Below are 13,305 nucleotides of genomic sequence, written 5' to 3' on the forward strand. Positions count from 1 at the left end.
AACAGCATTTGGCCTTCAACTTTGGTTGCGGCCTACTAACGGTGTCTGCCGCTCCCTGGTGTTTGTCCTCAACTGTATAAATCTGAGCTTCAACCTTCTGGCTCTCATTTTTTTTTTTTTTTTAAATTGGTGGTTGGGGCCTAATACCTCTGTTTGCCGCTCCCTGGTGTTCTCCTCAACTGAATAAATCTGAGCTTTAACCTTCTGGCTCTCATTAAGTGCTTTTTTAAAAAATAATTGGTGTTTGGGGCCTAATACCTCTGTTTGCCGCTCACTGGTGTTCTCCTCAACTGAATAAATCTGAGCTTCAACCTTCTGTCTCTCATTTTTTTTTTTTTTTTTAAATTGGTGGTTGGGGCCTAATACCTCTGTTTGCCGCTCCCTGTTGTTTGTCCTCAACTGTATAAAGCTGAGCTTCAACCTTCTGGCTTTCAGCCTATAGTATCAGATATTAAACAGCATTTGGCCTTCAACTTTGGTTGCGGCCTACTAACGGTGTCTGCCGCTCCCTGGTGTTTGTCCTCAACTGTATAAAGCTGAGCTTCAACCTTCTGGCTCTCATTAAGTGCTGTTTTTAAAAAAATTGGTGGTTAGGGCCTACCTACGGTGTCTGCCGCTCCCTGGTGTTTGTCCTCAACTGTATAAAGCTGAGCTTCAACCTTCTGGCTCTCATTAAGTGCTTTTTTTTAAAAAATTGGTGTTTGGGGCCTAATACCTTTGTTTGCCGCTCCCTGGTGTTCTCCTCAACTGAATAAATCTGAGCTTTAACCTTCTGGCTCTCATTAAGTGCTTTTTTTAAAAAAAATTTGTGTTTGGGGCCTAATACCTCTGTTTGCCGCTCCCTGGTGTTCTCCTCAACTGAATAAATCTGAGCTTTAACCTTCTGGCTCTCATTAAGTGCTTTTTTTTAAAAAAATTGGTGGTTGGGGCCTAATACCTCTGTTTGCCGCTCCCTGCTGTTTGTCCTCAACTGTATAAAGCTGAGCTTCAACCTTCTGGCTTTCGGCCTATAGTATCAGATATTAAACAGTATTTGGCCTTCAACTTTGGTTGCGGCCTACTAACGGTGTCTGCCGCTCCCTGGTGTTTGTCCTCAACTGTATAAGGCTGAGCTTCAACCTTCTGGCTCTCATTAAGTGCTGTTTTTTAAAAAATTGGTGGTCAGGGCCTACTAACGGTGTCTGCCGCTCCCTGGTGTTTGTCCTCAACTGTATAAAGCTGAGCTTCAACCTTCTGGCTCTCATTAAGTGCTTTTTTTAAAAAAATTGGTGTTTGGGGCCTAATACCTCTGTTTGCCGCTCACTGGTGTTCTCCTCAACTGAATAAATCTGAGCTTCAACCTTCTGGCTCTCATTTTTTTTTTTTTTTTAAATTGGTGGTTGGGGCCTAATACCTCTGTTTGCCGCTCCCTGTTGTTTGTCCTCAACTGTATAAAGCTGAGCTTCAACCTTCTGGCTTTCAGCCTATAGTATCAGATATTAAACAGCATTTGGCTTTCAACTTTGGTTGCGGCCTACTAACGGTGTCTGCCGCTCCCTGGTGTTTGTCCTCAACTGTATAAAGCTGAGCTTCAACCTTCTGGCTCTCATTAAGTGCTGTTTTTAAAAAAATTGGTGGTTAGGGCCTACCTACGGTGTCTGCCGCTCCATGGTGTTTGTCCTCAACTGTATAAAGCTGAGCTTCAACCTTCTGGCTCTCATTAAGTGCTTTTTTTAAAAAAATTGGTGTTTGGGGCCTAATACCTCTGTTTGCCGCTCCCTGGTGTTCTCCTCAACTGAATAAATCTGAGCTTTAACCTTCTGGCTCTCATTAAGTGCTTTTTTTTAAAAAAATTGGTGGTTGGGGCCTAATACCTCTGTTTGCCGCTCCCTGTTGTTTGTCCTCAACTGTATAAAGCTGAGCTTCAACCTTCTGGCTTTCGGCCTATAGTATCAGATATTAAACAGCATTTGGCCTTCAACTTTGGTTGCGGCCTACTAACGGTGTCTGCCGCTCCCTGGTGTTTGTCCTCAACTGTATAAAGCTGAGCTTCAACCTTCTGGCTCTCATTAAGTGCTTTTTTTAAAAAAATTGGTGTTTGGGGCCTAATACCTCTGTTTGCCGCTCACTGGTGTTCTCCTCAACTGAATAAATCTGAGCTTCAACCTTCTGGCTCTCATTTTTTTTTTTTTTTTTAAATTGGTGGTTGGGGCCTAATACCTCTGTTTGCCGCTCCCTGTTGTTTGTCCTCAACTGTATAAAGCTGAGCTTCAACCTTCTGGCTTTCAGCCTATAGTATCAGATATTAAACAGCATTTGGCTTTCAACTTTGGTTGCGGCCTACTAACGGTGTCTGCCGCTCCCTGGTGTTTGTCCTCAACTGTATAAAGCTGAGCTTCAACCTTCTGGCTCTCATTAAGTGCTTTTTTTAAAAAAATTGGTGTTTGGGGCCTAATACCTCTGTTTGCCGCTCACTGGTGTTCTCCTCAACTGAATAAATCTGAGCTTCAACCTTCTGGCTCTCATTTTTTTTTTTTTTTTTAAATTGGTGGTTGGGGCCTAATACCTCTGTTTGCCGCTCCCTGTTGTTTGTCCTCAACTGTATAAAGCTGAGCTTCAACCTTCTGGCTTTCAGCCTATAGTATCAGATATTAAACAGCATTTGGCTTTCAACTTTGGTTGCGGCCTACTAACGGTGTCTGCCGCTCCCTGGTGTTTGTCCTCAACTGTATAAAGCTGAGCTTCAACCTTCTGGCTCTCATTAAGTGCTGTTTTTAAAAAAATTGGTGGTTAGGGCCTACCTACGGTGTCTGCCGCTCCATGGTGTTTGTCCTCAACTGTATAAAGCTGAGCTTCAACCTTCTGGCTCTCATTAAGTGCTGTTTTTTAAAAAATTGGTGGTCAGGGCCTACTAACGGTGTCTGCCGCTCCCTGGTGTTTGTCCTCAACTGTATAAAGCTGAGCTTCAACCTTCTGGCTCTCATTAAGTGCTTTTTTAAAAAAAAAAAATTCGTGTTTGGGGCCTAATACCTCTGTTTGCCGCTCACTGGTGTTCTCCTCAACTGAATAAATCTGAGCTTCAACCTTCTGGCTCTCATTTTTTTTTTTTTTTTTTTTAAATTGGTGGTTGGGGCCTAATACCTCTGTTTGCCGCTCCCTGTTGTTTGTCCTCCACTGTATAAAGCTGAGCTTCAACCTTCTGGCTTTCGGCCTATAGTATCAGATATTAAACAGCATTTGGCCTTCAACTTTGGTTGCGGCCTACTAACGGTGTCTGCCGCTCCCTGGTGTTTGTCCTCTACTGTATAAAGCTGAGCTTCAACCTTCTGGCTCTCATTAAGTGCTGTTTTTAAAAAAATTGGTGATTAGGGCCTACCTACGGTGTCTGCCGCTCCCTGGTGTTTGTCCTCAACTGTATAAAGCTGAGCTTCAACCTTCTGGCTCTCATTAAGTGCTTTTTTAAAAAAAATTGGTATTTGGGGCCTAATACCTCTGTTTGCTGCTCCCTGGTGTTCTCCTCAACTGAATAAATCTGAGCTTTAACCTTCTGGCTCTCATTAAGTGCTTTTTTTAAAAAAAATTGGTGGTTGGGGCCTAATACCTCTGTTTGCCGCTCCCTGTTGTTTGTCCTCAACTGTATAAAGCTGAGCTTCAACCTTCTGGCTTTCGGCCTATAGTATCAGATATTAAACAGCATTTGGCCTTCAACTTTGGTTGCGGCCTACTAACGGTGTCTGCCGCTCCCTGGTGTTTGTCCTCAACTGTATAAGGCTGAGCTTCAACCTTCTGGCTCTCATTAAGTGCTGTTTTTTAAAAAATTGGTGGTCAGGGCCTACTAACGGTGTCTGCCGCTCCCTGGTGTTTGTCCTCAACTGTATAAAGCTGAGCTTCAACCTTCTGGCTCTCATTAAGTGCTGTTTTTTAAAAAGCTTGGTGGTTACGGCCTACTAACGGTGTCTACCGCTGCCTGGTGTTGACCTCAACTGAATAAAGCTGAGCTTCAACCTTCTGGCTCTCATTAAGTGCTGTTCTTTAAAAAGCTTGGTGGTTATGGCCTACTAACGGGGTCTGCCGCTCCCTGGTGTTGTCCTCCACTGTATAAAGCTGAGCTTCAGTCTTTAGGCGTTTGGCCTATAGTAGCAGATATTAAACTGCATTTGGCCTACTAGTGTGGTTGGGCCCTTAAAACAGTGTCTGCTGCTCCTGGGTTTGCTACTCCACTGAACAAAGCAATGCCGCCTGTTTAGTCCTGTTACCAATTTTGAACTGCATTTAGCCTACTTTATTCTTTGGCCCTATATCTGTGTTTCCTCCTCATCCTGCCCATTGCCCAGCCATTGCTAGATGAGTCTGCTGGTACATTGACCTAGACCACTACATTCCCCTTGCACTCTACACAGCCAGAATCTGACCCTGCTGAAAGTAAGGTTCCCCTTCCCACATGTTATACCACCTTACACAGGGACAAAGAGGAAGGTGCAGATGCATGGTCCACAGGGGACAGCCTACTAAGTCTGTCTGCAGTCCCTAATTCAAATTGTCCTCCACTGTCTAAATCTGAGCTTCAACCTTGTGGCTCTCCTTAAGTGCTTTTTTTAAAAAAATTGGTGGTTGGGGCCTAATACCTCTGTTTGCCGCTCACTGGTGTTCTCCTCAACTAAATAAATCTGAGCTTCAACCTTCTGGCTCTCATTTTTTTTTTTTTTTTTTTTAAATTGGTGGTTGGGGCCTAATACCTCTGTTTGTCGCTCCCTGTTGTTTGTCCTCAACTGTATAAAGCTGAGCATCATCCTTCTGGCTTTCGGCCTATAGTATCAGATATTAAACAGCATTTGGCCTTCAACTTTGGTTGCGGCCTACTAACGGTGTCTGCCGCTCCCTGGTGTTTGTCCTCAACTGTATAAATCTGAGCTTCAACCTTCTGGCTCTCATTTTTTTTTTTTTTTTAATTGGTGGTTGGGGCCTAATACCTCTGTTTGCCGCTCCCTGGTGTTCTTCTCAACTGAATAAATCTGAGCTTTAACCTTCTGGCTCTCATTAAGTGCTTTTTTTAAAAAAAAATGGTGCTTGGGGCCTAATACCTCTGTTTGCCGCTCACTGGTGTTCTCCTCAACTGAATAAATCTGAGCTTCAACCTTCTGGCTCTCATTTTTTTTTTTTTTTTAAATTGGTGGTTGGGGCCTAATACCTGTGTTTGCCGCTCCCTGTTGTTTGTCCTCAACTGTATAAAGCTGAGCTTCAACCTTCTGGCTTTCAGCCTATAGTATCAGATATTAAACAGCATTTGGCCTTCAACTTTGGTTGTGGCCTAATAACGGTGTCTGCCGCTCCCTGGTGTTTGTCCTCAACTGTATAAAGCTGAGCTTCAACCTTCTGGCTCTCATTAAGTGCTTTTTTTAAAAAAAAAAAATTGGTGTTTGGGGCCTAATACCTCTGTTTGCCGCTCACTGGTGTTCTCCTCAACTGAATAAATCTGAGCTTCAACCTTCTGGCTCTCATTTTTTTTTTTTTTTTTTAAATTGGTGGTTGGGGCCTAATACCTCTGTTTGCCGCTCCCTGTTGTTTGTCCTCAACTGTATAAAGCTGAGCTTCAACCTTCTGGCTTTCGGCCTATAGTATCAGATATTAAACAGCATTTGGCCTTCAACTTTGGTTGCGGCCTACTAACGGTGTCTGCCGCTCCCTGGTGTTTGTCCTCAACTGTATAAAGCTGAGCTTCAACCTTCTGGCTCTCATTAAGTGCTGTTTTTTAAAAAATTGGTGGTTAGGGCCTACTAACGGTGTCTGCCGCTCCCTGGTGTTTGTCCTCAACTGTATAAAGCTGAGCTTCAACCTTCTGGCTCTCATTAAGTGCTTTTTTAAAAAAAAATTGGTGTTTGGGGCCTAATACCTCTGTTTGCCGCTCCCTGTTGTTTGTCCTCAACTGTATAAAGCTGATCTTCAACCTTCTGGCTTTCGGCCTATAGTATCAGATATTAAACAGCATTTGGCCTTCAACTTTGGTTGCGGCCTACTAACGGTGTCTGCCACTCCCTGGTGTTTGTCCTCAACTGTATAAAGCTGAGCTTCAACCTTCTGGCAATCATTAAGTGCTTTTTTAAAAAAAATTGGTGTTTGGGGCCTAATACCTCTGTTTGCCACTCCCTGGTGTTCTCCTCAACTGAATAAATCTGAGCTTTAACCTTCTGGCTCTCATTAAGTGCTTTTTTAAAAAATAATTGGTGTTTGGGGCCTAATACCTCTGTTTGCCGCTCACTGGTGTTCTCCTCAACTGAATAAATCTGAGCTTCAACCTTCTGGCTCTCATTTTTTTTTTTTAAATTGGTGGTTGGGGCCTAATACCTCTGTTTGCCGCTCCCTGTTGTTTGTCCTCAACTGTATAAAGCTGAGCTTCAACCTTCTGGCTTTCAGCCTATAGTATCAGATATTAAACAGCATTTGGCCTTCAACTTTGGTTGCGGCCTACTAACGGTGTCTGCCGCTCCCTGGTGTTTGTCCTCAACTGTATAAAGCTGAGCTTCAACCTTCTGGCAATCATTAAGTGCTTTTTTTAAAAAAATTGGTGTTTGGGGCCTAATACCTCTGTTTGCCACTCCCTGGTGTTCTCCTCAACTGAATAAATCTGAGCTTCAACCTTCTGGCTCTCATTTTTTTTTTTTTTTTAAATTGGTGGTTGGGGCCTAATACCTGTGTTTGCCGCTCCCTGTTGTTTGTCCTCAACTGTATAAAGCTGAGCTTCAACCTTCTGGCTTTCAGCCTATAGTATCAGATATTAAACAGCATTTGGCCTTCAACTTTGGTTGTGGCCTAATAACGGTGTCTGCCGCTCCCTGGTGTTTGTCCTCAACTGTATAAAGCTGAGCTTCAACCTTCTGGCTCTCATTAAGTGCTTTTTTAAAAAAAAAAAAATTCGTGTTTGGGGCCTAATACCTCTGTTTGCCGCTCACTGGTGTTCTCCTCAACTGAATAAATCTGAGCTTCAACCTTCTGGCTCTCATTTTTTTTTTTTTTTTTTTTAAATTGGTGGTTGGGGCCTAATACCTCTGTTTGCCGCTCCCTGTTGTTTGTCCTCCACTGTATAAAGCTGAGCTTCAACCTTCTGGCTTTCGGCCTATAGTATCAGATATTAAACAGCATTTGGCCTTCAACTTTGGTTGCGGCCTACTAACGGTGTCTGCCGCTCCCTGGTGTTTGTCCTCTACTGTATAAAGCTGAGCTTCAACCTTCTGGCTCTCATTAAGTGCTGTTTTTAAAAAAATTGGTGATTAGGGCCTACCTACGGTGTCTGCCGCTCCCTGGTGTTTGTCCTCAACTGTATAAAGCTGAGCTTCAACCTTCTGGCTCTCATTAAGTGCTTTTTTTTAAAAAATTGGTATTTGGGGCCTAATACCTCTGTTTGCTGCTCCCTGGTGTTCTCCTCAACTGAATAAATCTGAGCTTTAACCTTCTGGCTCTCATTAAGTGTTTTTTTTTAAAAAAAATTGGTGGTTGGGGCCTAATACCTCTGTTTGCCGCTCCCTGTTGTTTGTCCTCAACTGTATAAAGCTGAGCTTCAACCTTCTGGCTTTCGGCCTATAGTATCAGATATTAAACAGCATTTGGCCTTCAACTTTGGTTGCGGCCTACTAACGGTGTCTGCCGCTCCCTGGTGTTTGTCCTCAACTGTATAAGGCTGAGCTTCAACCTTCTGGCTCTCATTAAGTGCTGTTTTTTAAAAAATTGGTGGTCAGGGCCTACTAACGTTGTCTGCCGCTCCCTGGTGTTTGTCCTCAACTGTATAAAGCTGAGCTTCAACCTTCTGGCTCTCATTAAGTGCTGTTTTTTAAAAAGCTTGGTGGTTACGGCCTACTAACGGTGTCTACCGCTGCCTGGTGTTGACCTCAACTGAATAAAGCTGAGCTTCAACCTTCTGGCTCTCATTAAGTGCTGTTTTTTAAAAAGCTTGGTGGTTATGGCCTACTAACGGGGTCTGCCGCTCCCTGGTGTTGTCCTCCACTGTATAAAGCTGAGCTTCAGTCTTTAGGCGTTTGGCCTATAGTAGCAGATATTAAACTGCATTTGGCCTACTAGTGTGGTTGGGCCCTTAAAACAGTGTCTGCTGCTCCTGGGTTTGCTACTCCACTGAACAAAGCAATGCCGCCTGTTTAGTCCTGTTACCAATTTTGAACTGCATTTAGCCTACTTTATTCTTTGGCCCTATATCTGTGTTTCCTCCTCATCCTGCCCATTGCCCAGCCATTGCTAGATGAGTCTGCTGGTACATTGACCTAGACCACTACATTCCCCTTGCACTCTACACAGCCAGAATCTGACCCTGCTGAAAGTAAGGTTCCCCTTCCCACATGTTATACCACCTTACACAGGGACAAAGAGGAAGGTGCAGATGCATGGTCCACAGGGGACAGCCTACTAAGTCTGTCTGCAGTCCCTAATTCAAATTGTCCTCCACTGTCTAAATCTGAGCTTCAACCTTGTGGCTCTCCTTAAGTGCTTTTTTTAAAAAAATTGGTGGTTGGGGCCTAATACCTCTGTTTGCCGCTCACTGGTGTTCTCCTCAACTAAATAAATCTGAGCTTCAACCTTCTGGCTCTCATTTTTTTTTTTTTTTTTTTTTTAAATTGGTGGTTGGGGCCTAATACCTCTGTTTGTCGCTCCCTGTTGTTTGTCCTCAACTGTATAAAGCTGAGCTTCAACCTTCTGGCTTTCGGCCTATAGTATCAGATATTAAACAGCATTTGGCCTTCAACTTTGGTTGCGGCCTACTAACGGTGTCTGCCGCTCCCTGGTGTTTGTCCTCAACTGAATAAATCTGAGCTTCAACCTTCTGGCTCTCATTTTTTTTTTTTTTTTTAATTGGTGGTTGGGGCCTAATACCTCTGTTTGCCGCTCACTGGTGTTCTCCTCAACTGAATAAATCTGAGCTTCAACCTTCTGGCTCTCATTTTTTTTTAAATTGGTGGTTGGGGCCTAATACCTGTGTTTGCCGCTCCCTGTTGTTTGTCCTCAACTGTATAAAGCTGAGCTTCAACCTTCTGGCTTTCAGCCTATAGTATCAGATATTAAACAGCATTTGGCCTTCAACTTTGGTTGTGGCCTAATAACGGTGTCTGCCGCTCCCTGGTGTTTGTCCTCAACTGTATAAAGCTGAGCTTCAACCTTCTGGCTCTCATTAAGTGCTTTTTTTAAAAAAAAAAAATTGGTGTTTGGGGCCTAATACCTCTGTTTGCCGCTCACTGGTGTTCTCCTCAACTGAATAAATCTGAGCTTCAACCTTCTGGCTCTCATTTTTTTTTTTTTTTTTTTTTTAAATTGGTGGTTGGGGCCTAATACCTCTGTTTGCCGCTCCCTGTTGTTTGTCCTCAACTGTATAAAGCTGAGCTTCAACCTTCTGGCTTTCGGCCTATAGTATCAGATATTAAACAGCATTTGGCCTTCAACTTTGGTTGCGGCCTACTAACGGTGTCTGCCGCTCCCTGGTGTTTGTCCTCAACTGTATAAAGCTGAGCTTCAACCTTCTGGCTCTCATTAAGTGCTTTTTTTAAAAAAAATTGGTGTTTGGGGCCTAATACCTCTGTTTGCCGCTCCCTGTTGTTTGTCCTCAACTGTATAAAGCTGAGCTTCAACCTTCTGGCTTTCGGCCTATAGTATCAGATATTAAACAGCATTTGGCCTTCAACTTTGGTTGCGGCCTACTAACGGTGTCTGCCGCTCCCTGGTGTTTGTCCTCAACTGTATAAAGCTGAGCTTCAACCTTCTGGCAATCATTAAGTGCTTTTTTTTAAAAAATTGGTGTTTGGGGCCTAATACCTCTGTTTGCCACTCCCTGGTGTTCTCCTCAACTGAATAAATCTGAGCTTTAACCTTCTGGCTCTCATTAAGTGCTTTTTTAAAAAATAATTGGTGTTTGGGGCCTAATACCTCTGTTTGCCGCTCACTGGTGTTCTCCTCAACTGAATAAATCTGAGCTTCAACCTTCTGGCTCTCATTTTTTTTTTTTTTTTAAATTGGTGGTTGGGGCCTAATACCTGTGTTTGCCGCTCCCTGTTGTTTGTCCTCAACTGTATAAAGCTGAGCTTCAACCTTCTGGCTTTCAGCCTATAGTATCAGATATTAAACAGCATTTGGCCTTCAACTTTGGTTGCGGCCTACTAACGGTGTCTGCCGCTCCCTGGTGTTTGTCCTCAACTGTATAAAGCTGAGCTTTAACCTTCTGGCTCTCATTAAGTGCTGTTTTTAAAAAAATTGGTGATTAGGGCCTACCTACGGTGTCTGCCGCTCCCTGGTGTTTGTCCTCAACTGTATAAAGCTGAGCTTCAACCTTCTGGCTCTCATTAAGTGCTTTTTTTAAAAAAAATTGGTGTTTGGGGCCTAATACCTCTGTTTGCCGCTCCCTGGTGTTCTCCTCAACTGAATAAATCTGAGCTTTAACCTTCTGGCTCTCATTAAGTGCTTTTTTTAAAAAAATTGGTGGTTGGGGCCTAATACCTCTGTTTGCCGCTCCCTGGTGTTTGTCCTCAACTGTATAAAGCTGAGCTTCAACCTTCTGGCTTTCGGCCTATAGTATCAGATATTAAACAGCATTTGGCCTTCAACTTTGGTTGCGGCCTACTAACGGTGTCTGCCGCTCCCTGGTGTTTGTCCTCAACTGTATAAATCTGAGCTTCAACCTTCTGGCTCTCATTTATTTATTTTTTTTTAATTGGTGGTTGGGGCCTAATACCTCTGTTTGCCGCTCCCTGGTGTTCTCCTCAACTGAATAAATCTGAGCTTTAACCTTCTGGCTCTCATTAAGTGCTTTTTTAAAAAAAAATTGGTGCTTGGGGCCTAATACCTCTGTTTGCCGCTCACTGGTGTTCTCCTCAACTGAATAAATCTGAGCTTCAACCTTCTGGCTCTCATTTTTTTTTTTTTTTTAAATTGGTGGTTGGGGCCTAATACCTGTGTTTGCCGCTCCCTGTTGTTTGTCCTCAACTGTATAAAGCTGAGCTTCAACCTTCTGGCTTTCAGCCTATAGTATCAGATATTAAACAGCATTTGGCCTTCAACTTTGGTTGCGGCCTACTAACGGTGTCTGCCGCTCCCTGGTGTTTGTCCTCTACTGTATAAAGCTGAGCTTCAACCTTCGGGCTCTCATTAAGTGCTGTTTTTAAAAAAATTGGTGATTAGGGCCTACCTACGGTGTCTGCCGCTCCCTGGTGTTTGTCCTCAACTGTATAAAGCTGAGCTTCAACCTTCTGGCTCTCATTAAGTGCTTTTTTTAAAAAAAATTGGTGGTTGGGGCCTAATACCTCTGTTTGCCGCTCCCTGTTGTTTGTCCTCAACTGTATAAAGCTGAGCTTCAACCTTCTGGCTTTCGGCCTATAGTATCAGATATTAAACAGCATTTGGCCTTCAACTTTGGTTGCGGCCTACTAACGGTGTCTGCCGCTCCCTGGTGTTTGTCCTCAACTGTATAAGGCTGAGCTTCAACCTTCTGGCTCTCATTAAGTGCTGTTTTTTAAAAAATTGGTGGTCAGGGCCTACCTACGGTGTCTGCCGCTCCCTGGTGTTTGTCCTCAACTGTATAAAGCTGAGCTTCAACCTTCTGGCTCTCATTAAGTGCTTTTTTTAAAAAAATTGGTGTTTGGGGCCTAATACCTCTGTTTGCAGCTCCCTGGTGTTCTCCTCAACTGAATAAATCTGAGCTTTAACCTTCTGGCTCTCATTAAGTGCTTTTTTAAAAAATAATTGGTGTTTGGGGCCTAATACCTCTGTTTTCCGCTCACTGGTGTTCTCCTCAACTGAATAAATCTGAGCTTCAACCTTCTGGCTCTCATTTTTTTTTTTTTTTTAAATTGGTGGTTGGGGCCTAATACCTGTGTTTGCCGCTCCCTGTTGTTTGTCCTCAACTGTATAAAGCTGAGCTTCAACCTTCTGGCTTTCGGCCTATAGTATCAGATATTAAACAGCATTTGGCCTTCAACTTTGGTTGCGGCCTACTAACGGTGTCTGCCGCTCCCTGGTGTTTGTCCTCAACTGAATAAAGCTGAGCTTCAACCTTCTGGCTCTCATTAAGTGCTGTTTTTAAAAAAATTGGTGATTAGGGCCTACCTACGGTGTCTGCCGCTCCCTGGTGTTTGTCCTCAACTGTATAAAGCTGAGCTTCAACCTTCTGGCTCTCATTAAGTGCTTTTTTTAAAAAAATTGGTGTTTGGGGCCTAATACCTCTGTTTGCCGCTCCCTGGTGTTCTCCTCAACTGAATAAATCTGAGCTTTAACCTTCTGGCTCTCATTAAGTGCTTTTTTTAAAAAAAATTGGTGGTTGGGGCCTAATACCTCTGTTTGCCGCTCCCTGGTGTTTGTCCTCAACTGTATAAAGCTGAGCTTCAACCTTCTGGCTTTCGGCCTATAGTATCAGATATTAAACAGCATTTGGCCTTCAACTTTGGTTGCGGCCTACTAACGGTGTCTGACGCTCCCTGGTGTTTGTCCTCAACTGTATAAGGCTGAGCTTCAACCTTCTGGCTCTCATTAAGTGCTGTTTTTTAAAAAATTGGTGGTCAGGGCCTACTAACGTTGTCTGCCGCTCCCTGGTGTTTGTCCTCAACTGTATAAAGCTGAGCTTCAACCTTCTGGCTCTCATTAAGTGCTGTTTTTAAAAAAATTGGTGGTTAGGGCCTACCTACGGTGTCTGCCGCTCCATGGTGTTTGTCCTCAACTGTATAAAGCTGAGCTTCAACCTTCTGGCTCTCATTAAGTGCTTTTTTTTAAAAAATTGGTGTTTGGGGCCTAATACCTCTGTTTGCCGCTCCCTGGTGTTCTCCTCAACTGAATAAATCTGAGCTTTAACCTTCTGGCTCTCATTAAGTGCTTTTTTTAAAAAAAATTGGTGGTTGGGGCCTAATACCTCTGTTTGCCGCTCCCTGTTGTTTGTCCTCAACTGTATAAAGCTGAGCTTCAACCTTCTGGCTTTCGGCCTATAGTATCAGATATTAAACAGCATTTGGCCTTCAACTTTGGTTGCGGCCTACTAACGGTGTCTGCCGCTCCCTGGTGTTTGTCCTCAACTGTATAAGGCTGAGCTTCAACCTTCTGGCTCTCATTAAGTGCTGTTTTTTAAAAAATTGGTGGTCAGGGCCTACTAACGGTGTCTGCCGCTCCCTGGTGTTTGTCCTCAACTGTATAAAGCTGAGCTTCAACCTTCTGGCTCTCTTTAAGTGCTGTTTTTTAAAAAGCTTGGTGGTTATGGCCTACTAACGGGGTCTGCCGCTCCCTGGTGTTGTCCTCCACTGTATAAAGCTGAGCTTCAGTCTTTAGGCGTTTGGCCTATAGTAGCAGATATTAAAC

The sequence above is a fragment of the Ranitomeya variabilis genome, chromosome 2 (assembly GCF_051348905.1).
Source record: "Ranitomeya variabilis isolate aRanVar5 chromosome 2, aRanVar5.hap1, whole genome shotgun sequence".
Lineage (NCBI taxonomy): Eukaryota > Metazoa > Chordata > Amphibia > Anura > Dendrobatidae > Ranitomeya > Ranitomeya variabilis.